The 27353-nt window shown below is 42.6% G+C and overlaps 1 protein-coding gene and 1 long non-coding RNA gene across 7 annotated transcripts in view; one reads left to right on the top strand and one right to left on the bottom strand.

The window, feature by feature from the left end:
* The window catches only part of CALN1 (calneuron 1), a 668056-nt gene that overhangs the window by 566841 nt on the left and 73862 nt on the right, over positions 1-27353 (top strand). The gene's annotated exons all lie outside the window — the stretch shown is intronic.
* LOC129040476 (uncharacterized) lies at positions 9218-18684 on the bottom strand. Its single transcript, XR_008503647.1, has 4 exons — positions 18582-18684; positions 18344-18419; positions 10931-11057; positions 9218-10385 (listed from the first exon to the last, which is right to left on the bottom strand). It is a non-coding gene; the product is annotated as an uncharacterized LOC129040476 (long non-coding RNA).

Below are 27353 nucleotides of genomic sequence, written 5' to 3'. Positions count from 1 at the left end.
AGCCTTGCAGAGCCTTACCCTATGTAAGGCTATTGAGCTCTAATCGGAATGTGAATCAATGCCGTGATCCAGTTTGTATGTTTGTATCAACACTGTGGCTCCTGGGTAGAAGATAACCTAAAGAGGGAGAAGTTGGGGAATGGAGACCAGTTAGAGAGAAGTGATGATGGGGCAATGAGAAGGTGCCAGGACTGGGCTATTTCAAAGGTGAAGACCATAGAACTTGCTGATAAACTAGTGTATGTGTTGGGGTTTTCTAGAGGGACAGAACTAATAGGATAGATGTATATATGAAGGGGAGCTTATTAAGGAGAATTGACCCAGACGATCACAAGGTGAAGTCCCCAATAGGCCATCTGTAAGCTGAGGAGCAAGGAAGCCAGTCCCAGTCCCAAAACCTCAAAAGTAGAGAAATCAACAGTGCAGACTTCAGTCTGTGGCCAAAAGGCCTGAGAGCCCCTGGCAAACCACTGGTGTAAGTCCAAGAGTCCAAAAGCTGAAGAATTTGGAGTCTGATGTTCAAGGGCAGGAAGCATCCAGCACGGGAGAAAGATGAAGGCCGGAAGACTCAGCAAGTCAGGTCATTCCGTGTCCTTCTACCTGCTTTATTCTAGCTGTGCAGGTAGCTGATTAGATGGTGCCCACCCAGATTGAGGGTGGATCTGCCTCTCCCAGTCCACTGACTCAAATGTTAATCTCCTTTGGCAACATCCTCACAGACACAGCCAGGAATAATACTTTGCATTCTTCAATCCAATCAAGGTAGCACTCAATATTCACCATCACAACTAGATGGAAGGAACGTGAGGGAAAGTGGTAGGGAAGATAACTCCTAGAAGACAGCAAGTAACAAGTAACTTGGGCAACTGTGGAATTCCCATTACTGAAATATGAAGGGAGGGAAGAGTCTGGGGATTTTATTGTTAGTTATTTAATTTATTTATTTTTCTATTTTTAGAGAGGGAGAGGGCTTAAGAATTACATTTTGAACTTAAGTTTGAAATGGTCCTTAGATGCCCAAATGGAGATGTTTCGTAAGCAGTTGTATATAAAAGTCTAGAATTCGGGGGAGAGATTGGATTAAAGAAATAAATGCAAAAGTCATCAGCATAGAACCAGATGGGATCCCCTAAACATAGAAGAAAAGAGAAGGGGGAAAGAAAAGGCAAGAGAGGGGAAGGGAAGGAAGCCAGTAGAGGTGGGCTAAGCCTTGGGCAATTCTTGGATTTCAAGGGCAGCCTGAGACACACAGCCACAGAGAGCAAGGGAAAGTTCATACAAGACGTAGTGATGTTGTAATTATAGTCTTCCTGAAGCAAAATGCAAGTTGGAAGAGGACATAGCTTCAACCCTGGGAGAATGCTATCACATGTAGAATTAGCACTGTGTCAAGTTAATTTCTTTCCCTCTTTCACTTTAGGTTGATGAGCTCAATTGAAGGATCAAACTAATCAACCTTGAGCAATTGTTTGAGAATGTGAACATCTCTAACCTCCATTTTTGTTTTTGTTTTTGTTTTTTGAGACAGTATCCTGCTCCATCACCCAGGCTGGACGGTAGTGGCACAATCAATCATAGCTCACTGTAGCCTCAAACTCCCGGGCTTTAATGATCTTCCTGCCTCAGCCTCCAAAAGTTGCTGGGATTACAGGCATGAGCCACCATGCCCAGCCTAACCTCTGTTTTTTCAAGGATTTGGCTTACAGTACGTAGATGTCTGTCCAGAGCATAGATGGATATACTCCAAATATTTTGTGTTCCAGAGTGGCTTATTAATTCAGAGTTAATCTAGCTCACAATCTCCCTCACCACAGTGGTGAGAAACTCCTTCTCAGTCATGTTTGAGGAGCCTCTTTCCATCTCTGTGAGGCATGTAAGCATCAGAGTGGTACCTGGAGCCCAGGAGGGTCCTTTTGGTCCTTCTTTGCAGGTTGCCATGGTTACCCTCTTGCCCTTTGCTTTAGAAAGATGCTGATAGTTTTCCTCTCTGCCATCCCTTGGACCCTGGAGCTCTTCAGAGTATCTTTTCCATTTAGTCTCTAAGCCTGAGAAAAAAACTGGTCTGCCAGACAGCTATCCTGCACTCAGCCCACCTGGGGAGGTAACAACAGGAGGGAACAGGTCTCTACAACTTTCAGAAACCGCACAACCTCTGCTCTTTCTCAGCCTCTGGAAGGGAAGCCTCCACCTCACAGGAGACCATTTCTGCCTTTCCACTCTCAGCAAGAGTTTATCTCCTCTCCTTTAAACAAGCCTTCGCCTCTTGCACAAAATCTTTTGGAGGGAGATGTGAGTAGGCTTATCTTCTAGGTGCCAGACCATTCTATCTAGGGTGTTGAAATTCTGCAGCTGTTAGTAGCCCCCAAAATCTGGAGTTCCCTACTCAGAGGACAGAGATAATCATCTTCTAATGGGGAGAAAAAAACACATCTCAGTTGTTTTTCAATGGCAATTCATTTAAATATTTTATAATCTTATGTAACTCTTGAAGAAATACACTCTTGGAATAAAGCAACTCTGTTTTTGTCTCTCCATGTCCGTTAATTTTATTCTTTCTCTGCCATCAGGTAAAAACACAGGCAGATTTTTCTACTCACTCTTAGACAATAAAAATGTTCTGTGCTATGGTCACTTGAGGTTCCATAAGTCCTCAGTTAACTCGTTAACATGCCGTCGTCGAAACTGCAAGTTCCATTGGAAGTCACTGTCCCAGCACCCCATCCCTGACCCAGGTTGTGGGAAGGGGTTTGGTTGCCTTGGTTCTCTCTTCTCACCTGATTCTTCTGCTCCTCTTGGAGCTCCACAGCTGTGGTCTCTGGGTTACCAGGAATTTGGGCTTGGCGTGGAGGGAAGGACAGCAGGGGTTATTCCTTGTGACTGGCACAGTTGTAATCATTACTATTGTGATGATCTAGTGTCTCAGCTGTCTGGACGTGGCAGGTGGTTAAAGCCACCTCTTTCTCACATTTTGTGGGCATTTTTGTGTTGTCAAGGACCTCCCACACTCTACATTGGTCAATATCACCCACCTGTGGTGTTCATGTCAGGTAAAATCCACTTCCATTTCAGCTGTTCACTTCCTTCTCCGGCTTCTAGGGATTCTGTCATACCTGTAGCTCCTTTGCACTGGGGGTCTGGTCTGATGTTCCCTCTTAAGTGGTCCTTCAGACAGCCCTGTACCAGCTGTCTCATAGGGCCCAGCTGGTCCATGAGAAACTTAATTTTGCATTTCCTTTGAAACCACATTATACTTTTTTTTTTTTTTTTTTTTGAGACAGGGTCTCACTCTGTTGCCCAGGCTGGAGTGCAATGGCATGATCTCAGCTCACTGCAACCTCTGCCTCCTGGGTTCAAGCAATACTCCTGCCTCCACCTCCCAAGTAGCTGGGATTACAAGCATGCACCGCTGTGCTTGGCCCACATTATACAAACTGTTATACATCTTACTTTTCTTACCCAGTGGCACCTCATGGACATCCTTTGTCATTTCTTAAATACTTACTTATGCTAGGCTAATTCCTGGCTTTTCTAGTCTAGTCTACTGGTTTGTCTTCTTTTTGGTCAACACTATATTGATTTGAGAGTATTCCTTAGCCCGGCAGCCACCATCAGCGTCACCTGAGAACTTGTTAGAAATGCAAAGTCTTGGGCTCCACTCCAGACCTACTGAAACAGAAACTCTGGGTGAAGCCTGGTCTTCCGTGTTTTAACAAGTCCTCCAGCAAATTCTGATGCATGCTGACATTTGACAACCACTGTGGCAAAATGGCTTTCTAGTAGATGCTTGTATATTGACTGTCTCATAAAATCAACGCCTCTCATCAGTGTTTTATTTCGGACTTTCTTGTCTATTCATGGGCATTTATTTGTTCTTTCAAATGAACGTAAATTCCATTCCATTAAAACAGTCTGTGGTTCCAATGGGGCATTGCAATAAATTATATATTAACATTAGGATAACTGGCATTTTTGTGACATTAAGTGTTTATATCTGAGAATACAAAATGTATTTTTATTTCTCCATCAATTTGATTTTATTGGTTTTTTTTTTATAAAGGTCTCCTGACTTTCTCGCCAAATGTATTCATAAATAATTTATAGTTTGAGGTCATTATATTGAGTTAAGTACTTTTCCTATTCTATTTCTAGATTTTTATTACCAGATTAGAGAAAAAAGCTATTACATAAACTAAATATTTATCTTATATGTAGCCACTTTATTAAATTATCTTATTTATTCAAGTGGTTTGTAATTTTTTGCAGTGACATTTTTAATGAGAAGATAATTTTCTTTTTTCTATGTTTATACTCTCTTTTGTTTTGCTGCATTCACTAGAACCTGCAAACAATGTGGAAAAATAGTAGCAAAAGCAAATGCACCAGTCTAGTTCCTGACTCAATTCAAAACAGCTTTACTTTTTCAACATTTAGAATAACATTTACTATTGGGCTTGGTGGTCTTTAATACATTTAAGTGGTTTCCTTCTAGCCCTGTTATAATTAAGATTTTTATTAGGAATGGCTGTTGATTTTTACCAAATGTCTTTCCAGCGTCTATTGATATTTATATGGTTTTTTTTCTTTAATGTGTTGCTCTTATTCTGTAGCAAGAAGAAACACAAATTACTATCGCAATCAATTTTCTGGTTTCATCAGTTTTCTTTAAAAAACAAAAACAAAGAAACAAGAGTTCTAATTGATTGCTTAGGTAAGTTTTCTGAACCTATGAGGCTACGGTATAACACAACATAAGTCTGATAAGCGAAAACACAAATGCCTGCACACCTAATTATTGGAGCTCTTTCATCTTTTACCATCCCAACTAAACCAAACGACAGATAAAAGGTAATCATTGATAACAGTAATAATGTGGTGGGTTGGAGCATGAGTTTCTGTCTCAGAGAAGTCTGGGTCCCAATATTTGTTCTGCCACTTGCAACCTGGGCAACTTTGGGTAAGAAAAATGGCTAGCATTTATTGAACTTTTAGTGTGTTTTTCTAAACACATTATGTAGATTCGTTTAGGTTAGTTGGAGTGGAGGGGAGGACACCCGGGGTCATTCCTCTCTAAATCATATTCTCCCCTCCTTACCAAGTAAGAGATCATGTATTACAAAGAATTAATAAAAGTTAGCTCTATACCCTCATTTATGGAATTTTTTATAAAAAGACTTGTCCTAGTCTGTTTTCTGTTGCTGTAACAGAATAGCTGAGACTGGATAATTTATCAAGAAAAGAAGTTTATTTGGCTTATGGTTCTGGAGGCTGGGAAGTCCAAAGGCTTGGTGGCAGCTTCTGGCACAAAGTTTTGTAACATGATGGAAAAGTGCAAGTGAGTGCGTGTGAAAGGGCCAACACACGAGGAGTGACCTTGCTTTATAACAACCTACTCTAAAGGCAACTAATCCAGTCCTGCAAGAGCAAGAACTCACTCACTCCCACGAGAACTAACCTAGTGTCACAAGAGTGGCATATGACCTTCATGATGGCACCGTCATGACCCAAACATCTCTTAAAGGTTCTACTACCTCTCAACACCATGACTTTAGGAATCAAATTCTAACATGACTTTTGGTGGAGACAAACCATTTTCACACCATAGCAAGGCTATTTTTTTCTCTTTCCCTGTTAACTGTCAAAACATAACCTACCATGAAGCAGAGGGAGTCACTTGTGTGGTTTCTTGGCCAAATGCCCCAAACGTCTCATCCGATAAATAGGTTTCTGTGGAGGCTGGGGTGAGGTCTCCTCTTGACTGCTGGCCTTGAGCTTGTGCTCATGGTCAGGGACACTTTGCTACTGACCATGGTCTGTGAGCACTACCTTTTTCTCACCATGGTGGACTGAGCAGGAAATAACAAAAGTGCCAACAGACCACTTTTAAAGTTCTCCCCATGGAGTCTCCCAATAACATAGACCAATATGGAGTTCCTGGAATTTGAGTCTGTCTATTGTGTAGTATAAGAACCTAGCTTACCCCACCTCCTTTTCGCTTTAGAAAGACAGTGACAGGTGGCTTCTTATTCATGTATTCTCCAGATACATAGCTCCTGATGGTGGATGATGGCTGAGTAGAGGATCTGGGGCATGTTATTCTACCACAGTCCCCAGTATCAGGGTCCTAGGATCTGGCTTCCTGCCATGACCTCCTGCCACAGACTCATAATTGATGACTATGCCCTGTGACCCAGACCCTCAATTACTGGCTTCATTATATCATAGTTAAGCACACACAGTGCCATCAAAAGTTGGCATTCTACCATGTTTTCCCAATCTGCAAAATGATTTACTGCTCTTCACCCCAGGGCTTTCCTGGACTGCAGTTCCTGCCTAGAAATCCAGGTTTCCCTGTAAACTGATCCCTGATATCTGGTGGCAAACTTGGATGTGACCCATACTTCAGGGTGGTTTGTCCAAGTTCTGTCAGGTCTCTGGTCTTCTGCATGGCTCCTTGCATTTGCCCATCTGCTGACACAGCTGGTGACACCATGCACTAGGGAGCTCATCTTACTGATTTTTTTTTTTTTTTTTTTTTTTTGAGACGGAATCTCCTTTACCCAGGCTGGAGTGCAGTGGTGTGATCTCAGCTCACTGCAGCCTCTGCCTCCCAGGCTCAAGTGATTCTCGTGCCTCAGCGCCCTGAGGAGCTGGGATTACAGGCATGCACTGCCACACTCAGCTAATTTTTGTATTTTTAGTAGAGACGGAGTTTTGCCATGTTGGCCAGGCTCGTCTTGAACTCGTGACCTCAAGTGATCTGCCCACCTTGGCCTCCCAAAGTGCTGGGATTACAGGCATGGATCACAGTACCCAGCCATTTTACTGATCCTTTACCCACCCCGAGACACACAAAGCCCTCCCAACTATGTGCTCGGCCCTGCCAGACTCGGCTCCTGAGTTCCCACTCTGGCCGTTTCTCTCGTTGGTCTCCCCTTTGTACCCTTGTTTGCCCTAGACCTGTCTTATCTCACTCGAAGTCTCTGAAATCACTGCAGAAGCAAAAGCTCTGCCAGAATCTCTTCTTGCCAGAACTAGCCCTGGGGAATCACAGAAAAATAGAGTTTTTCTCTTGTGTTCTAGACCCAATTACTGTAGTGGCTGGTGAGTATACACAACACTAATATTCAAAGCCAGTCCCAGTCCACGCAGCAACTGTGGTTTTAAATCACAAAGTCATTCTGTGCTCTGGAACCCAAACTAGAGAAAGAAGAATGTGAACCTAGCAAAAGGACACGTGCATTTGCTTTTGATGCAAATGACCTTCTTTATTGCATAGAATAATCACCTTTTAGATTTTCTGAGATTAGCCCTACATTGTAGCAATGGTATCCTCTTAGGTCTTAATACTTGATGGATGAATCTTTCTGTTCCTAAGACACGGTGAGGGAATCTAGATTATTTTTTTTTTTTTTTTTGAGACGGAGTCTCACTGTCACCCAGGCTGGAGTACAGTGGTGAGATCTCGGCTCACTGCAACCTCCACCTCCCAGGTTCAAGCGATTCTCATATCTTAGCCTTCCAAATAGCTGGTACTACAGGCGCCCACCACAACGCCCAGCTAATTTTTGTATTTTTAGTAGAGATGGGATGTCACCATGTTGGCTGGGCTGTTCTCAAACTCCCGACCTCAAGTGATCCACCCACCTCAGCCTTCCAAAGTGCTGGGATTACAGGCGTGAGCCACTGCACCTGGCCGAATCTAGAAGTATTTTTTGACCTATAATCTATTACTGAAATACATTTTTTACCGATCATATCTCTACTTATTGTCAGGTTAGTTGAATGTATATATCAAGGCTTAAAACCCTCATTTGGTTTGCAACAGAATAGTTGTTACAAGTTTATGATTTGGGAGCCAATGAAAATAGTGTCATTTTTTCCCCTATAGAATAAAAGCTCTAGGTAGTATTATACTTCTCTTCAGAAAGTAAACTTAGCACAGTGGGTCTTAAAACTCAGCAGTGCATTAAAACTACAGCTTTTTGGGGCCTGGCCCCAAGATTCTGCCCACGTAGGTCTGGTGGGTAGCCCAGGGATGTTTGTTTTAAACAAGCACTGCAGGTGGGTTTTTTTTGTTTTTACTTTTATTTTTTTCTTGAGCAACTTTGAGTCGAAAGCAGATGATTTTTAGTAAATGATCTATGCACTACACTTTTGAGAAGAACTGGGTTAGATGAGAACATTGGTCTCAGAGGAAAACACTGGGTTTTAATTGTAGCTCAATGGCTTTAGGTTTCAAACCTTTTATTTTCGTGGTCCAATTTATAAAGGGAAATAGCAATAACTGCCTTCTTTATTATTTCTGATATTATTTTCATGATGACTGTATGTATAGGCAACCAATCTCTCTGAACAGACCATGAATATGTCCACAAAAAAAAACTGTCGGCTGGGCGTGGTGGCTCACACCTGTAATCCCAGCACTTTGGGAGGCTGAGACAGGCAGATTACCTGAGGTCAGTAGTTCAAGACCTGCCTGGCTGGCCAACATGGTGAAACCCTGTCTCTACTAAAAATACAAAAATTAGCCAGGCGTGGTGGTGGGTGCCTGTAATCCTAGCTACTCAAGAGGCTGAGGCAGGAGAATCGCTTGAATCTGGGAGGCAAAGGCTGCAGTGAGCCAAGATCGTGCCACTGCACTCCAGCCTGGGTGACAGGATGAGACTCCATCTCAAAAAAAAAAAAAAAAAAAAAAATTGTCACAAAGTTTGTGTGTTTAATTATGTGGGAGAATGGAAGTACCTTCAAACCTTACCCAGTCATTTCCATGGAAAAATAAAGCATGGCCGGGTGCCGTGGCTCATGCTTGTAATCTCAGCACTTTGGGAGGCTAAGGCGGGAGGATGGCTTGAGCTCAGGAGTTCGAGGTCAGCCTGGCCAATATGGTGAAACCGTGTCTCTACTAAAAATACTAAAATTAGCTGGGCATGGTGGCACATACCTATAGTCCCAGCTCCTCAGGAGGCTGAGGTAGGAGAATCGCTTGAACCTGGGAGGCAGATGTTGCAGTGACCTGAGATCACACCACTGCACTCCCGCCTGGGCAACAGAGTGAGGCTCTATCTCAAAAAAAAAAAAAAAAAAAAAAGAAAAATAAATAAAGCGTATTGTAGAGACAGACACAAGAAAAAGTTAATGATAAACAGTCATTTAGTAGACAATAAAAACCCAGCAATCTGTGCAGTTGTTGAAGGAATGACATTAACCATCTCTGAGGACACAATTTATTACAACATAACAAGTTATGTACAGAAGAGCAACATTGAAATTGCAAGCAAACAATACATTCTGGTACTAAGTTAAAATAAGGACAGATTCTGCAGAGCTTAGAATAATTTCTGAAAATGTTTAGAATGAAAACACTCTTGCTCTTAAAATGATAAACTTGAGGTAAAGGGCATTGACTCACTTACTGAACACCTACTATGTGTTAGGTGCAGGAAAAACATCTGCCCTCATGGAGGGTGCATGCTGGTGATGGGGATAAGTCAATCATGGGTATTACTTTCGGGAAGATCAAATGTGCAAACAATCAACCTCTGAATAAACTAGCAAGGGGAGAAATCAGTGATAGACCTACTATGTCCAACACAGTAGCCCTGAACTACATATGGTTATTTAAACTGAACTTAAATTCATTAAAATTAAATAACAGTAAAAGTTATCTTATTGTGTTAGCCATTTTCAAGTGCCTAGTAGACACATGTAGCTAGTGGCTACCATGTTGGACAGTACGGAGTGATCATTTCCATCATGGCAGAAAGTTCTGTGGATGGTCCTGATCGAGACTATGGTAGAAGATGAAATATACTATGGTAAAAAGCAGATCTGGAAAGGACAACAGGCCATGTGGGGAACAGGGGAGCTGACATTTGTATAAATCTGAGAATCTCTCTGAAAAGGTGATATTTGAGAAAAAACATAAGAGAGGAGAGTGAGTGATGGGAAACCAGAGGAGAGTGATTGATGGGAAACCAAAGAAGAGTCAATGATGGAAGAGCATTCCGGGAGTGGGAACAGAAAGTGCGGATGTCCTGAGGAGGAGCCATCTGGCGGTGGGAGTGGGGGCAGGTAGGAGGCAGTGCAGGAACAGCAAGGAGTTTTTATTTTTTGTAGAGATGAGGTCTCACTCGGTTGTCCAAGCTGGTCACAAACTTTCCTGGCCTCAAGTGATCCTCCTGACTCAGCCTCCCAAAGCACTGGGATTACAGGAATGAGCCATGGTGCCCGGCCTGGAGGTGGCAACTTGATGCTTTTTCCCAGTCACATTCAGCTGTGTGGGTGCAGGTCTGGAGTAGGTGGAGGGCTGGTTGTGTCCAGTTTTTGTTTGAGAAAGCCCTACAGGCTACAGATACCGGGGAAATGAGGCTTGATGATAATTCATGCTAATTGGAAAAAGAGGTCAGCCAGTGTTAGCGAAAACATAGGTTTTTTTTTAAAGCTCTTTTATTCATTAAAAATGTATCCTGTATAATTTATGTTCATCTGGGTCTTGCTAAAACAAATAAATAAAACTGTATTTAATTAGCTACAATATTTACATTTCAACACTTAATGAGCTAACAGCTATTAAAAGATTTTGTTCTCTTAAGTAGATTGAGAATCTCCCTGCCTCCCCGCAATTTTGCTTACCTTTTTTTCTTTTTTCTTTTTTTTTTTTTTTTTTGCTTAATCATTCCTTCAACAGGTGCGGGTTGTCAGACAGTTGAGGGCCCAGAAATCCCCAAAACGGAAGGAGAAACTGAATATGTAGAAAACACGTCCCTTGCCTATAGGAAGTGTATGGTGGAACTCCAGAATAGAATAAGCATTAAAAATAGAATTCCACCTAGTGCTAAGCAGTCTTTTCTCTCCACCAATCATGCAAGGCCAACCCAACTGCCCACTAATTAATTCAGAATAAGTAAAATACAAAGTAATGAGACTTAACCACATTTTATGCTTCGTTATTTGCCATTTTATCAGTGTCATCCTTGATCCATTTTCCTCCTCAGTATGTTTCTATTGATCTCGGTTGATTGGTGATATGCCTATTTCAAATGGAGCTTGTTGTTCTCCTAATTATAAAAGTAACAAAGACTCATTATCAAAATTTTGGAAAATATTGAAAATTTGGAAGGAGGGGAAAAAAACAATTGTACTATTCAAAGACAGCCACTAATTGTAATATATTATCTTTTTAGCCTTTTCTCTTCAAAATTAATCTTCAATTACGAGTCATTTCAAACATACAGACAGGTATAAAAAGTAATTTACAAACAACCCAGATGAACAGGTGTTAACATATTGCTATATTTACTTTAGAGCACTTTTTTTTGAGATGGAGTTTCTCTGTTATTGCCCAGCTGTAGTGCAATGGTGCCATCTTAGCTCACTGCAACCTCCACCTCCCGGGTTCAAGGAATTCTCCTGCCTCAGCCTCCCTAGTAGCTGAGATTACAGGTACATGCCACCATGCCCAGCTAATTTTTGTATTCCTAGTGGAGACGGGGTTTCACCATGTTGGCCAGGTTAGTCTCGAACTCCTGACCCCTTAGGTGATTGGCCCGCCTCGGACTCCCAAAGTGCTGGGATTACAGGCGTGAGCCACCGTGCCCACCACTCTTTGTTTTTTAACAAATAAAATATTACAGATGCAGGTAAAACCCATCCCCACTCCTCATCGTTCCTTTTCTCCCCAGAGGTAACTACGGCTGTTGGGGATTTCCTGCGATGTGCTAATCAGTGCCCACCTGGGTTGGTGTCTTGGTTTTGGTAATTCCAGGAAACCTGAGGAATCTGGTCTGCAAAGCTGAGGCCCACCCCAGGGAGATGGTGACCCCTCTGCTCTACTCCCCAAACGTGATCCTGCAGCAACCTGCAGTCTCACTCATCTTTCTGGGGCATCTTCCAACTGTATTACATGATTCCATTGTCTCCTTCAAACAACCCGATCAACCCGAAGAGTAGAGTGCAAAACGTACTACTTCATGAATATTCAGGTATATACATTGTGTTCCAAGAATGAAATTAATCCCAGGTTAAGAGGGTGGCAGAGTAGTACTGTTTGCCCACTCTAGACTTCAATTCACATTAAAAAATATCGATTACCTGCTAGGTTTTACATGAAGAAATACCAAAGGGCAAATATAACAGTATTAGAAACCAAGGCTGAAAGTTGACCATAAGCCAGTATTTAAAGGAGTGTTTGGCCGGGCATGGTGGCTCAAGCCTGTAATCCCAACACTTTAGGAGGCCGAGGCAGGCAGATCACCTGAGGTCAGGAGTTCAAGACCAGCCTGGCTAATATGGTGAAACCCCGTTTCTACTAAAAATCCAAAAAATTAGCCAGGCATGGTGGTGCATGCTTGTAATCCCAGCTACTCGGGAGGCTGAGGCAGGAGAATCCCTTGAACCTGGGAGGCGGAGGTTGCAATGAGCCAATATTGTGCCATTGCACTCCAGCTTGGGCAACAAGAGCGAAACTCCGTCTCAAAAAAAAAAAAAAAAAAAAACGAGTGTTTTTTCCAGGTCTTGAAAAAGTTGACTGTATTCTCTGCTATACAGATCTCCAGCGGCTGTATATGTAGACCCTTACAGGAGAGTTTCTCATCTCCCATTTTAGGAGAGGAGAAGCACTCTGTCCCTGCCCCCATTGTGGTAGTGACTCACTGAGGTTGTTAAAGTGAACATAGCTACCTCACCCAACTTGTTCTTAAAAAGGAGACCATGGAAGCTAAGAGGAAATGAGTCAGATGACAGTTTGGTCAGCTGAGCCGGCCTCTCCTGGTCTCCTTCCTGGAGTCAGCGTATATTTCAACAGGAACCTCTATTCTTAGGCTACAAACACAGCGATTGAACTCTTATCACTTGATATCCTCTTTTACTATTAATAGGGCAAACAGATCCTTCCCAAATATGGTTTCAATCTGTGTCCTCGAGCAAATCTCACGTTGAATTATCATCCCCAATGTTGGAGGTAGGACCTGGGGGGAGGTGATTGGATCATGGGGGGTGGCCCTTCATGAATGTTTTAGCCCCATCTCCTTGGTGCTAGTCTTGAGATAGTGAGTGAATGAGTTCTTATCCCAGCACTTTGGGAGGCTGAGGCAGGTGGATAACCTGAGGTCAGGAGTTCGAGACCAACCCGGCTAACGTGGCGAAACCCTGTCTCTACTAAAACTACAAAAATTAGCCGGGCATGGTGGCGGACATCTGTAATCCTAGCTACTTAGGAGGCGGAGGTAGGATAATTGCTTGAACCCGGGAGGCGGAGGTTGCAGTGAGCCCAGATAGCGCCACTGCACTCCAGCCTGAGTGACAGAGCGAAACTCCGTCTCAAAAAAAAAAGCGTGTAGCACCTCCTCCCTTCTCGCTGTTCCTGCAATGTGAGATGTCTCACTTGCCCTTTGCCTTCTGCCATGATTGGAAGCTTTCTGCAGCCTCTCCAGAAGCAGAAGCCTCCGTGCTTCCTATATAGCCTGTGGAACTGTGAGCCAATGAAACCTCTTTTCTTTATAAATTACCCAGTCTCAGGTACTTCTTTATAGCCATGCGAGAACAGGCTAATACATTGCCCCTCTTCCGAATTATACTGATTCTAGGATGAGGATAGACTTTGTAAGCATAAATATTTGAAAGCATAAATAAAGCCAAAAATAAATGGTAATAGATTTGAAAACAAAAAAGAATACTTTTATACATTGAAAGACCGTACATTAAAATAAATAATGAAAAAGGAGATATGTCTATCATAGATATTTAAAAACATAAGTGGACTGTTTTTAATATGTAAATAGTCCTCATAAATCAGTAAGAGCTGAGTCAGAGAAGCCTTCAGCTACCTGTAACCAGCAAGCCTGCTTTTGGCATGGCTCTGTTCACTCTTACAACGCTGACACAGCTGTCAACAAATACTGTGGGTCTTTGATGGTTAAAAAGAAAACCAAACAAATGAACAAAAGGAGTATTCTAAAAGGCAGTCCCCAGCCAGGCACGGTAGCTCACGCCTGTGATCCCAGCACTTTGGGAGGCCAAAGTGGGCAGATCGAGGTCGGAAGATCGAGACCATCCTGGCCAACATGGTGAAACCTCGTCTCTACCAAAAATACCAAAATTAGCTGGGCGTGGTGGCGTGTCCCTGCAATCCCAGCTACTCGGGAGGCTGAGACAGGAGAATCACTTGAACCCGGGAAGTGGAGGTTGCAATGAGCCGAGATTGCACCACTGCACTCCAGCCTGGAGACAGAGCTAGACTCCGTCTCAAAATAAATAAATAAATAAGTAAAAAGGCAGTCCCCATCTCTCCCACAGCATACCACCAAATGGATTCCAACCTACATGTGGTCAAATTCTGGTGGGTTGATGTTCCTGTCATTCCCCTAAGAACATTTTGATGTATTTTATAGTTTACATGCCATTGTGACTGGCCTCTTTTTTCCCTCATTTCCTGACAGACTCCTTCTGGTGTATAAGATAGCTGTTGATTTTTATGTTTATTTCCATTCCAGATCATACTCTATCAATTTGAGTAATGCTGCTGTAAATGTCCTTAGTGTTTTTTTTTTTTTTGAGACAGAGTCTCGCTCTGTCACCCAGGCTGGAGTGCACTGGTGTGACCTTGGTTCACTGCAACCTCTGCCTCCCGGATTCAAGCGATTCCCCTGCCTCTGCCTCCTGAGTAGCTGGGATTACAGGCATGCATCACCACCCCTGGCTAATTTTTGTATTTTTAGTAGAGATGGGGGTTTCACTATGTTGGCCAGACTGATCTCGAACTGCTGACCTCAAGTGATTCACCCGCCTCGGCCTCCCAAAGTGCTGGGATTACAGGCGTGAGCCACCACACTCGGCCTGCCCTTAGATTTTCTAGTAGATAAATTATCTGCCAAATTTTCTCCTTTTTCAAATAACAGACCTTTTTTCCCTATTTCATACCTCTACTATATTGGTTTGAAATTCTAGAATCGTGCTAAATTATTTTGAAGTTGAAAAGCATCCTGTGTCATCCCCTGAGTTTACCTGGACCATCTCTAGGTTTGGGGGTTTGGTAGGATGTTGACTGGTAGTTTCAGTTAAATATTCTCAAGCATGTGGAGTACTCAATTCATTCAATTATTAGCTTGCTAAAAAGCTTACAATTCAAAACCAAATATTGCATTTTATAAAATCTCTTTCCAATATCTATCAATGATCCATATGTTTTTTACCGATAACATATGGATTATATGCTACTTACTTTACAGTTCCATGTAAAACAAATAGCAAAAATGGGGAAATGTCTATAAGATTTATTACATATATAATATGTATATTGCATAATATACATAATATAGCATATGGAACAGATAATAAATATATAATATTGCATGTATAATATATAATAAACATATAAAATTGGCCTGGTATTGGCTAGGCACGGTGCCTCATGCCTGTAATCCCAGCACTTTGGGAGGCTGAGGCGGGTGGGTCACGAGGTCAGGAGATCTAGACCATCCTGGCTAACATAGTGAAACCCCGTCTCTACTAAAAATACAAAAAAAATAATAGCCGGGCATGGTGGCACGTGCCTGCAGTCCCAGCTACTCAGGAAGCTGAGGCAGGAGAATGGCATGAACCCGGGAGGCAGAGCTTGCAGTGAGCCAAGATCACGCCACTGCACTCCAACCTGGGCGACAGAGCAAGACTCTGTCTCAAAAAAAAGAAAAACAATTTGCCTTGTATTTAACAATTTTTGCATTTCTCAGAAAGCTGCTATTCGTATACTTTTGTGTTTTATTTGCTACTCTTTCTAAAATTGGTAATTTTTATTTGACTTTTTTCACATAAATATTAACTTAGGAGCATTTGTCACATCATTAAATATCATTCTGCAAAACTAACTTTAAACTTTTTATTGACTCTAATGTATAATACATAAATAAAAATGCACAAATCCAAATGTATAGTTAAAGGAATTTTAACTATAAATAAACTCAATACCCTTGACTAAACAGCACCTAGATGAGATGTGAAATATTACCAATACCCCAGAAGCCACCATGTGTCCTCCCAATTGACAACCCCCTCCAGGGTCAGCCATTGTGACAAAGCTATGTTTTAATGCTCCATGATGAGTGAAGGGGAAGATTAATAGCAAATAAAGCCAAGGAGATAGGGAAGAACCAGATAAGGCTTTGAGAACTGTATTAGTCTGTTCTCACATTGCTATAAAGAAATACCTGGGACTGGGTAATTTATAAAGAAAAGAGGTTTCATTGACTCATGGTTCTGCAGGCTGTACGGGAAGCAGGGCAGCATCACCTTCTGGGGAGGCCTCAGGAAACTTACAATCATGGTGGAAGGCGAAGGGGAAGCAGGCGCTTCTTGTATGGCCAGAGCAGGAGGAAGAGAGAGAGGAGGGAGGTGTCACACATTGTTAAACAATCAGATCTTGCAATAACTCACTCTTGCCAGGGCAGCACCAAGGGGATGATGTTAAACCACGAGAAACCACCCCCACGATCCAATCATCTCCTCCAGACCCCACCTCCAACACTGGGGATTACAGTTCACCATGAGAATTGGGCGGGGACACAGAGCCAAACCATATCAAAAATCAGATTTTATTGGTGCATTTATTTTCTTGCTTGCTTGCTTTATTTCTTGCTTTCTGTCTTGCTTGCTTGCTTGCTTTTTTTTTTTTTGCTTTTTTTTTTTTTTCCTTTTTTTGAGACAGGGTCTCACTATCATCCAGGCTGGAGTGCAGTGGCGTGATCTCGGCTCACTGCAACATCCACCTCCCAGGCTCAAGAGATTCTCCCACCTCAACTTCCCAAGTAACTAGTACTACAGGTGTGTTCCACCATGCCTGGCTAATTTACATATTTTTTGTAGAGACAGAGTTTCACCATGTTGGCCAGACTGGTCTCAAACTCCTGACCTCAAGTGATCCTCCTGCCTTGGCCTCCCAAATTTCTGGGATTACAGGCATGAGCAACCGCACCTGGCCGGTGCATTTATTTTCTATCATTGTATAATAGATTGCCACAAACTTAGTGATTTAAAACAATACAAATATATCATCTCTCAGTCTCCATGGGTCAGGAGGCTTAGGTGGGTCCTCTGCCTGAGAAGCTATTTGAAGGCTGCAGTCAAGGTGTCAACTACACTGGGATGCTTTTTTGGAGCTCAGGATTCTAGTCTTAAGTTCATTCTAATTTGCGATCAGAATTCAGTTCCTTGTGGCTCCAGGATGGAAGTCCCTGTTTTGTACTAGCTTTGGGCCAGAAACTACTCTTAGCTCTTAGAGGCTGGCCATGAATCCTTGCTGTGTGACCCACACAGGCATTTCACAGTGTGCACATTTGCTTTCTTCCAGGCCAACCAGAGCCCGGGTCAGAGACCTCACCCGATTAGGGCGGGCCCACCCAGTGTACCAACCATTTCAATCAACTCAAAGTCAACTGATTTTTAAGCTAATCATGGGAGTGATATCCCATCCTCAAGTGAAGGAGGTTATAGAAGACTGTGGGTCATTGGAGATTATCTTAAAATTCTATCTACCACAGAGGGAAGAAAAAAAAAAATATATATATATATATATATATTCTATTTGCAATAAGAAGCTATTTGAAAAATTGTAATCAGGGAGGGAGGATCTTATTTAAACATTAAAAATCACTGTCCTCAATAGAGAATCTGTAAAGAACAAAGCTAACTGGATGCTTTGCAGAGAATAGGGGAATAGGACTTTGACTTTAGTAATTAGTAGAAGTGGAATTAAAGAGCTCAACTTGGGCCATGCTAACTTTTAGATTCCTGTTCGATGCAGACATCCAGTGGCAAATTCACAGTTAGCTATGCATGCATGGAGCTCAAGAAAGAGAGAGAGCTGAAAACATAGATTGAGGAATCATCAGTCAGGATAGAATGTCAACTTCCCAGACTTCATGAGAACACAGGGAAGAGATGTAGACAGGCTAGAGGATTGCTTCAGGTGCCATGATTGCTGGCCTTATACCTCTTAATCTTACAGTCAGTTGTGTAGACAGACTCCTGCGTGGAGCCTTCCCAATAGTAATTCCGTTGTTTTGCAGTGTGTTTTCTATGGCATCAAGCTAGTTGCTTGTATGGGTGTTTTGTTGTTATTTCTTTCTTACTTTTTTTTTTTGAGATGGAATTTAGTTCTGTTGCCCAGGCTGGAGTGCAGTGGCATGAACTCAGCTCACCACAATCCCTGCCTCCCAGGTTCAAGCAATTCTCCTGCCTCAGCCTCCGGAGTAGCTGGGATTACAGGCGTGTGCGACCACACCCTGCTAATTTTTGTATTTTTAGTAGAGATGAGGTTTCACCGCGTTGGCCAGGCTGGTCTCGAACTCCTCACCTTGGATGATTCGCCTGCCTTGCCCTCCCAAAGTGCTGGGATTACAGATGTGAGCCACTGTGCCCGGCCTTTTTTTCTGAGAGAGAGAGAGAGAGAGAGAGAGAGAGAGAGAGGGTCTCACTCAGTTGCCCAGGCTGGAATGCAGTGGTGCCATCATGGCTAACTGCAGCCTCCATCTCCCAGGCCCAAGCAATCTCCCCACCTCAGCCTCCCAAGTAGCTGGGACACAGGTGCTCACCACTATGCCTGGCTAACTTTTTTCATTTTTGTAGATATAGGGGTCTCCCTATGTTGCCCAGGCTGGTCTCAAACTCCTGGCCTCAAGTGATCCACTCATTTCGGCCTCCCAAAGTGCTGGGATTATAGGCGTGAGCCACCACACCCAGCCATTGTTGTTTCGTCATAGTGCCCCTATTGAAGTTCGTTCTTGCCACATTCAACTAACTTGGATTATCTTGTCATTACATGGGATTTCCTCTTCTCTGCCCACTTGCTGGAACTGGAGGGCACCCTGTCTCCTGAATTTCTGCCCATTAGTAGACTGTCATCTTGAGCTGATCCACTGGAATAGTAAGTAACCATAGTGCCTTACTTAGAAGAAACACTGAACAAAATCTGGGAATTTAAATCCTGGTCAGGATAATGTATCTAAAGATGTTAGCTTACCAAGATTGCTTGAATCTTCCCAGCAATTACAGTAGTTTTGTCTTTCCATTCTAACTCAGCATCTGTATTAAGCTGTTCTCATGCTGCTAATAAAGACATACCCGAGACTGGGTAATTCATAAAGGAAAGAGGTGTAATGGACTCACAGTTCCACATGACTGGGAGGCCTCACAATTATGGCAGAAGGCAAAGGAGAAGCAAACTCATGTCTCACGTGGCAGCAGGCAAGAAGGCGTGTGCAGGGGCCCCTTTTATAAAACCATCAGATCTCGTGAGACTTATTCACTATCATGAGAACAGCATGGGAAAGACCTGCCTCCACGATTCAATTACCTTCCACTGGGTCCCTCCTGTGACATGTGGGAATTATGGGAGCTACAATTCAAAATGAGATTTGGGTAGGGACACAGCCAAACCGTATCAGCATTCTTGGGCCTTAACAGCATACCCTAGTGTCTCCAGCATGTGCTGATCTTAATTTCAGCCACACCCTAGATTTTTCAAAGGGGAGTAAGCCTTGAATCCCAAGCTGCTTATAGCAGGTACCTTTGCAGATTTATGAGAGGCTAGTTCTTCCTGAGAATTAGGCTCAGGATTCTCTGTCCAGCCAAAAAGGTCAAGGAAAGATCAGATGGCCATGTCTAGAGAAAGTTAGTTGCTAACCTTTGAGGAACCAGGCACAGCTCACAAGCTGGCAGCTTAAGGTGAAGCTTCCCATTCCCTGCTTCTGCCTGTCTTGTATGGTCAAGGATTTTCATCTAAGTAGACGGGCAGCCCTGGAATTCTCTAAGGAAACTGAAAAGGACCTGAAAAGGTCTACACCAGGCTAAAGTAAAGTCTTTAAAGCAGGAAATCCAATCAACATGTTTTGGATATTACTCTCTCTCTCTCTTTTTTTTTTTTTTTTTTTTTGATAGAGTTGCACTCTTTCACCCATGCTGGAGTGCAGTGGTATGATCTGGGCTCACTGCAGTTTCAACCTCTCAGGGTCCAGCAATCTTCCCACCTCAGCGTCCCGAGTAGCTGGGACTATATAGGTGCACACCACAATGCCTGGCTAATTTTTGTAATTTTTTTTTTTTTGTAGACACAGAGTCTCACTGTGTTACCATGCTGGTCTTGAATTCCTGGTCTCAAGGGATCCCCTTGCCTCGGCCACCCAACATGTTGGGATTACAGGCGTGAGCCACCACATCTTGCCTGGACATTACTCTTGAAAACAGATTTGATAACCTATGAGATCTTTCTGAGAGTGGGGTCCAAATCTGAGTTTCCCCTGACACTATTAAATAACACCAGAAGGGATTAAAAAAGAGATTTTGTAAGGACAAGAAAATTAAGTGAAGAGACCAATTCGAAATGAGGGGTAGAGTAATACATTTCTTGAAGTCAGGGAAGGTGTCTCTCTTTTTTGCATACTCGGTTTGGTGCCCAAAACAAGTAGATGCTCAATTAATGTTTATCGGTTAGCTTATACTTGCATAAGCGTAACACACACACACATACACACACACACACCCCCCACACCACACCACGCCACACCAGTTTGCTTTACGCACGCAAATGGCATTCAGGGTTCAGTGTTAAGCATGCATGTCTCCGTGCATCTCTTGGAGAAATAAGGAAAGAGTGTCTTCTCTTCTTTCCTTGTTCTGCCTCTCTGTATCTGACCTAAATGGTCCTCTTTGAAGATCCACACATGTTAAGTTAATAATGTGGGCTACTTTGAACTAAATGGTTCCCTTTGTCATTGTTGGTCTCCTGATCACAGAGCATTCCCCGTGGAATCATCATCTGCCTATAAATGTCCCCTCAGCAAATGTTCTCTGTAGCTTTGGTGAGAGGAGCACCACCCAGGGAGGATTCAGGCATTAATCATTCTTGGCAGAGTGCTCCCTGGAAGTTTACTCTAAAGACTCTTCCTCGCTGCCTGTTTTCTGTCTTTCACTTTCAACTTCTCTTGGCAGTGGTAGGTGGCCTTAAAGCCTTGCAATGTGACATTGACCTGGTGGTCCATTGCTATGTAACAATGTCATGTCATTTTTTTATGGGGCATGTCATAACTATTAGTGTTGTTGTTACCGCAAAGTGGTGCTGATTCAGCCCCCAAGAGAGAGTTTTTGGATCTCGCCCAAGAAAGAATTCAGGGCGAGTCCATAGAGTAAAGTGAAAGAAAGTTTATTAAGAAAGTAAAAGAATAAAAGAATGCTCAAGGTTGGGTGCGGTGGCTCATGCCTGTAATCCCAGCACTTTGGGAGGCCAAGGCGGGAGGATCACGAGGTCAAAAGTTCAAGACCAGCCTGGCCAGCATGGTGAAACCCCATTTCTACTAAAAATACAAAAATTAGCTGGGCATGGTGGCACGTTCCTGCAGTCCCAGCTACTCAGGAGGCTGAGGCAGGAGAATCGCTTGAACCCAGGAGGCGGAGGTTGCAGTGAGCTGAGATCACTCCACTGCACTCCAACCTGGGTAACAGAGCAAGACTCCTCAAAAAAAAAAAAAAGAAAGAAAAGAAAGAATGCTCAATAAAGGCAGAGCAGGGCTTTCCCGAAAGGAGGAATGCACCCACCCTAGGTACAATGCTTGTTTATACAGGGTAACAAAAATATCATGGGAGATATGCTCTACTACAAGGGTTTGTAATAAAGGGTTAATTTTCTTAATTACTATATTTGCAAGAATTGATATTATTATCTTTAAAACAAGACTAGGAATGCTCCTGTTCTCAAGATATTGGGATATCAGGACATTCCTGAGTTTGGGTCTGTTTGGTAAATGTTATCAGTCTGTTCCCTTAATCATACACATCTGGAAGCTAAGAATACCTAATCTCCTGGGAATGCAGCCAAGTGGGTCTCAGCCTTATTTCACCCAGCCCCTATTCAAGATGGAGTCACTCTGGTTCACACACCTCTGACACCGTGTCCACATGGGCTCAGTTAAAAAGAACTAACAATGATGGATTTTCCATCCTACAGCTTATTCATATACACCATGCAGCAGGGCCACATTGCCAGGAAGGGCAACTTTTTGTTTAGTCTCTGGTTTGATATCCTTCATTGCTATAGATTCTTTCAAGTTTGGAATGAGCAGAGGATACAAGAGATCAAATGAATTTGGAGTGTACTTGGATACAGGAGTCCACACTTACAGTCTCAAACTCATATAGCCAAGGGTCATGATGTCAACTGGAGGTTGAAGGAAAAACAGAAGTTCCTAGAGGCCTCTGACGGGAACAACCCATACACGTTCCTTTCAAAGACGGCATAAAGTGATAGAAACACATCAACATGAAGAGTGGCTTAGCCTGACTTGGTGTCCAGAGGTCAACAGACAAATAAAAAATGATGCCCCACAGTGGCTGTAATCCCAGCACTTTGGGAGGCTGAGGCGGGCAGATTGCTTGAGGTCAGGAGTTCGAGACCAGCCTGGCCAACATGATGAAACCCTGTCTCTACTGAAAATAGAAAAGTTAGCCAGATGTGGTGGTGCATGCCTGTAATCCCAGCTACTTGGGAGGCTGAGGCCTGAGAATTGCTTGAACCCAGGAGACAGAGGTTGCAGTGAGCCGAGATCATGCCGCTGCACTCCAGCTTGGGGGATAGAGCAAAACTCTGTCTCCAAAAACAAACAAACAAACAAAAAAAGAAAAAAGACAAAAAGAAAAATGATTACCCAGCAGAGGACCCCTTCTACTCTGAACTTGTTCAGTTTACATCTGTGAACTCAAAATACCCGAGACAGGTCTCAGTCAATTTAGAAAGTTTATTTTGCAAGGTTAAGGACCTGCCCGTGACACAGCCTCAGCAGGTCCTGATGATGACATGTGCCCAAAGTGGTCGGGGCACAGCTTGGTTTTATACATTTTAGGGAGACACGAGACATCAATCAATATGTGTAAAATGTACATTGGTTAGGTCAGGAAAGGCAAGACAACTTGAGGTGGGGAGGGGGCTTCCAGGTCATAGGTAGATTCACTCTTTTGAATCTCTGATTGGCCTTTCACTGAATACACAATTTACACATGAAAGGAGGGCAGAGTCACTTATCTCTTAGTCTGGCTTAGTGAAATAATAGGGCGGGAGAAGCAATCAGATATATATTTGTCTCACATAAGCAGAAGGATGACTTTGAGTTCTGTCTGTCCTCTGTCCATAAGGAATTTCCATGTGGGCAAGGTGGGCAAATTGTGAGGGAGGTCTGTAGCTTTTTTTTTTTTTTTCACTCTTTGTAGCTATCTTGTGTAGGAACAGAATGGGAGGCAGGTTTGCCTGACATAGTTCCCAGCTCAACTCTTCCCTTTGACTTAGTGATTTGGGGGTTGCATTAGTCTGTTCTCACACTGCTAATAAAGACATACCCGAGAGTGGGTGATTTATAAAGGAAAGAGGTTTAATTGACTCACAGTTCAGCATGGCTGGGGAGGCCTCAGGAAACTTACAGTCACGGCAGGAGATGAAGCAAACACGTCCTTCTTCACATGACGGCAGGAAGGAAAAGAATGAATGAAGTCAGGGGAAAGCCATTTATAAAACCATCCGATCTAATGAGAACTCACTATCATGAGGACAGCATGGAGGTAACCACCCCTATGATTTAATTACTTCCCACAGGGTCCCTCCCATGACACGTGGGGATTATGGGAACTACAATTCAAGATGAGATTTGGGTGAGGACACAGCCAAACCATATCAGGGGTCCTGAGATTTATTTGCCTTTTGTACATCTTTTGTGACATTTTTATCATCTCCTGATTTCTTAAGTGCCAGGATTCTGTAATTCTTTGGCCCACTTCCTGGATAATAGAAATATAGAATATGCGGCGTTCCCAGGAACGTGATGTGCCCTTTGGAGTCTCTGAACCATGAGGGACTCAGCTATTTCTCATTATGTCTTTTTTCCTTTTCTAATTATTGTTTTATATTTTCATCAGACATCTTGGTTTAAGATACCTTGGTCCTTGGGCCCTCTCCCATGGAAGGAGTAAATTGAACAGTTTAATTTACACTAAAATTAATGAAGGATCACAGAGCCCTTGCCTGGGGCGATTGGCCAATGCCACCTCTGCAGCCTCAACGCTGGCCTGATTAAGTGAGTGTGGGCAACTCCACCAAGAGAACAGGGGGAGGAGAGGGAAGGGGAGTCGGTGAGATAGCCAGTTGTCTGGAGACAGGATGAAGGATGGATGTGGGTAAATCTCCCCTGATAATTTTCTAAAGGAGCAATCCTTTGAAATGCCCAAGGCAGCAGTTCTCAGCCAGAATGGGTAAGAGCCCGGACAGCACTTCCAGCCCCTCAGTTTAAACTCCTTTGACTCACAGGGTGAATTCCCACTTCACAAGGGTCTGACACATTCCCTATATTGAATTCTTAGCTCTGAGCAATATGACAATGCCAGAGGCGGGAAGACGCAGAATGAACCTGTCTTCAAAAATCTAATATTTAATAGCCATATAAGATTCCAGAATATGGAGACACCAAAATTCACTTAGCCCATTTGTGAGATTATTTAACTCATGTCCTTTGTATTAATTACAAATAATTGTGATAGATATTTTTGACCTACATCTTTGTTTGAATTTCTGATTCTTTTTTAAAAGAAGCATGGTCCATTTGAATAACACATAGTTTCTACACTTAGGCCTGGACAAATTTACAGTTTGCACCACATACACACGCACACACACACATACACACATACACACACACACACCATGAGGTTGTCTACAGACAGTTATTATTGTTATTTCATTTTATTTTATTTTTGAGACAAAGTCTCACTCTGTCACCCGGGCTGGAGTGCAATGGCACGATCTCGCCTCACTGCAACCTCCGCCTCCCAGGTTCAAGTGACCCTTCCACCTCAGCCTCCTGAGTAGCTGGGATTATAGGCATGTGCCACCAAACCCAGCTAATTTTTCTATTTTTAGTAGAAATGGGGTTTCACCACATTGGACAGCCTGGTCTTGAACTCCTGACCTCAAGTGATCTGCCCACCTCAGCTTCCCAAAATGCTGGGATTATAGGCATGAGCCACCACACCCAGCCACAGTTATCATTTTTTATTTGGACATACATGTATATTCTTGGGAAAACAAATATAAAAATACAGAACAATGGAAAATGAAGCGGTTAAACAGTATGATCTATTTTTTCCAGATGTTTTACCTCCACATCCAGATGTATATGTTCGTATATATACATACACGTAATAAGTAATATTTTTAAATTCTGAAAATATCTTTGACTCTAAAATATATCATCAAAGATATTAACCAGGTGTGGTGGTGCACACCTGTAGTCTCAGCTACTGGAGAGGCTGTGGCAGAAGGATTGCTTGAGCCCTGGAGGTCAAGACTCCAGTGAGCTGTGATTGTACCACTGCACTCCAGCTTGGGCCACAGAGTAAGACCCTGTCTCAAAATATATACATACAAAATATTTACATTAAAGTTAATGAAGGATTGCAGAATGAACAGCTCAGGAGTTTAAATATATGTATATATGTATATTTATAAATATACATGTATATTTATAAATATACATGTATATTTATAAATATACATGTATATTTACATATATATCACCCCAGGCAAGGGCTGTATATATGTATGTATGCATGTATATATTTGAGAGTTCCAAATATATATATGAAAACTCTCAAATATATATATACATGTCTTTAATATATTCATATATATTTGAAACTCTCAAATATATACATATCTACATATACAAAATACATACATACATAGAGACCCTGTTTCAATGTGTATATATATGTGTGTGTATATAATGTGCACGCACGCACACATAATATCAGTTGAAAAAGTGCCTTTGGAGCAAGACCAAAATAAAATAAATGAAAAAGCACTGCATTCAATGCACATGTAGTCAGGACTCTTAATGCCCACTACAGAAATCAACTCTGACCAATTTAAGCTGAAAAGAAATGTATTCTAAAGCACTGGGTAGCTCACAGAGTTGCTAGGAAGGCTGGTGGGTCAGACTTGGAGAAGGCATAGGAAATAAGTGAGGTATAGGGTAGCTAGCACCATAGTCCAAATGCCATCACCAACAGCTACAGCGAGACCCTCACTGCCACTGGGGGACTGAGAGTGCCCACTAGGGACCACGACACTTTGGGTGCTGCCTAGGGTCAGACGGAACCTCCAAAACAGCTTCTTTGCAGCCCTAGCTCCAGATTGAAAGGCTGGGGTGCTGCATTTGAATTGCCAAGCCTGAGTCACATGCCCATATCTCAGTTGCATGGGGGATAGTGACATTTATGGCCTTTGGAGCTTCTAAGTTGAGGTGGGGGATACTTACCAAGGCTCTTAAGATGAAGCATCACCCAGTGTAGAAAGGAAATTTGGGTGCTGTGTGTCTAAAACTGAATGTCACATTTCCACTAAAGCAGTCATTGTCCAGTGTCAGCCAAAGCATCCCCTGGAAAGCTTCACGAAACACGGACTCCTGAGCTACTCCCCTTGATTTAGTAAGTCAGGCTTGAGACCTGCAAGTTTGCATCTATAATCAGCACTTGGGTGATGCTGCCAGCCCATAGGCCACACTTGGAGAACGACCCTAGGATGCATATTTATTTTTCATTTCACCTTAGCATGCATTGATGCATACACTTCCATATCCCTTTCTTCTTTATTAGCTCAAAGTTTGAGTTTAAGCTGTGTTCACAGTTAGTATGAAGCATGTTCTAAATCACTTTCAGCCATCGGCAGTTCTTTACACAGAACCTCAGAATAGCACAGAGCTTTTCACAGTTCATAACCCTTGTCCAGACAGGGACTATGTCCAGCATCGTTTTGAATTGCAGCATAATTTTGAGATGTATCAAAGAACTGTGAGATTTTCTGCTTCTTAATGTTTAAGGGAAGCCGTGATTTATTTTCTTTGTTTAATTGAATTAAGCTTGGCTTCACATTATATCGTTTTTCTTGGGAAATGAGCCCGAAGCTTCTGACAGTTATCACCCACTGAGTGACAGACATTCACAGTGAATGAATCAGCTATGTGGCTTCTCCAAATCTGAAAATTTCTGTGATCTTTCGAGAGAGTTTGGCAACTTCAACTGCATCTAATTGCACTGTCTAGCATGAAACTGCGAATCTTCAAAGTAACTTTTTATTGTTACTTTGTAGTGTACACTTTTTCTTGGTTTTACTTAGGAAAATTATTTGAAATAGGAAAAAGAACAGGGTCCTTACAGCAAACATGCATGTAACCACAATGCAGAATGAACAAACATCACCAACTTGCTATAATTGCTTCTGACCTTTTCTTTCCTCTTAAAATAAATAGCACATTCCTGATTTCATTGATATC

The sequence above is a fragment of the Pongo pygmaeus genome, chromosome 6 (genome assembly GCF_028885625.2).
Source record: "Pongo pygmaeus isolate AG05252 chromosome 6, NHGRI_mPonPyg2-v2.0_pri, whole genome shotgun sequence".
Taxonomy (NCBI): Eukaryota; Metazoa; Chordata; class Mammalia; order Primates; family Hominidae; genus Pongo; species Pongo pygmaeus.
This window is presented reverse-complemented; position numbering and strand designations above follow the sequence as displayed.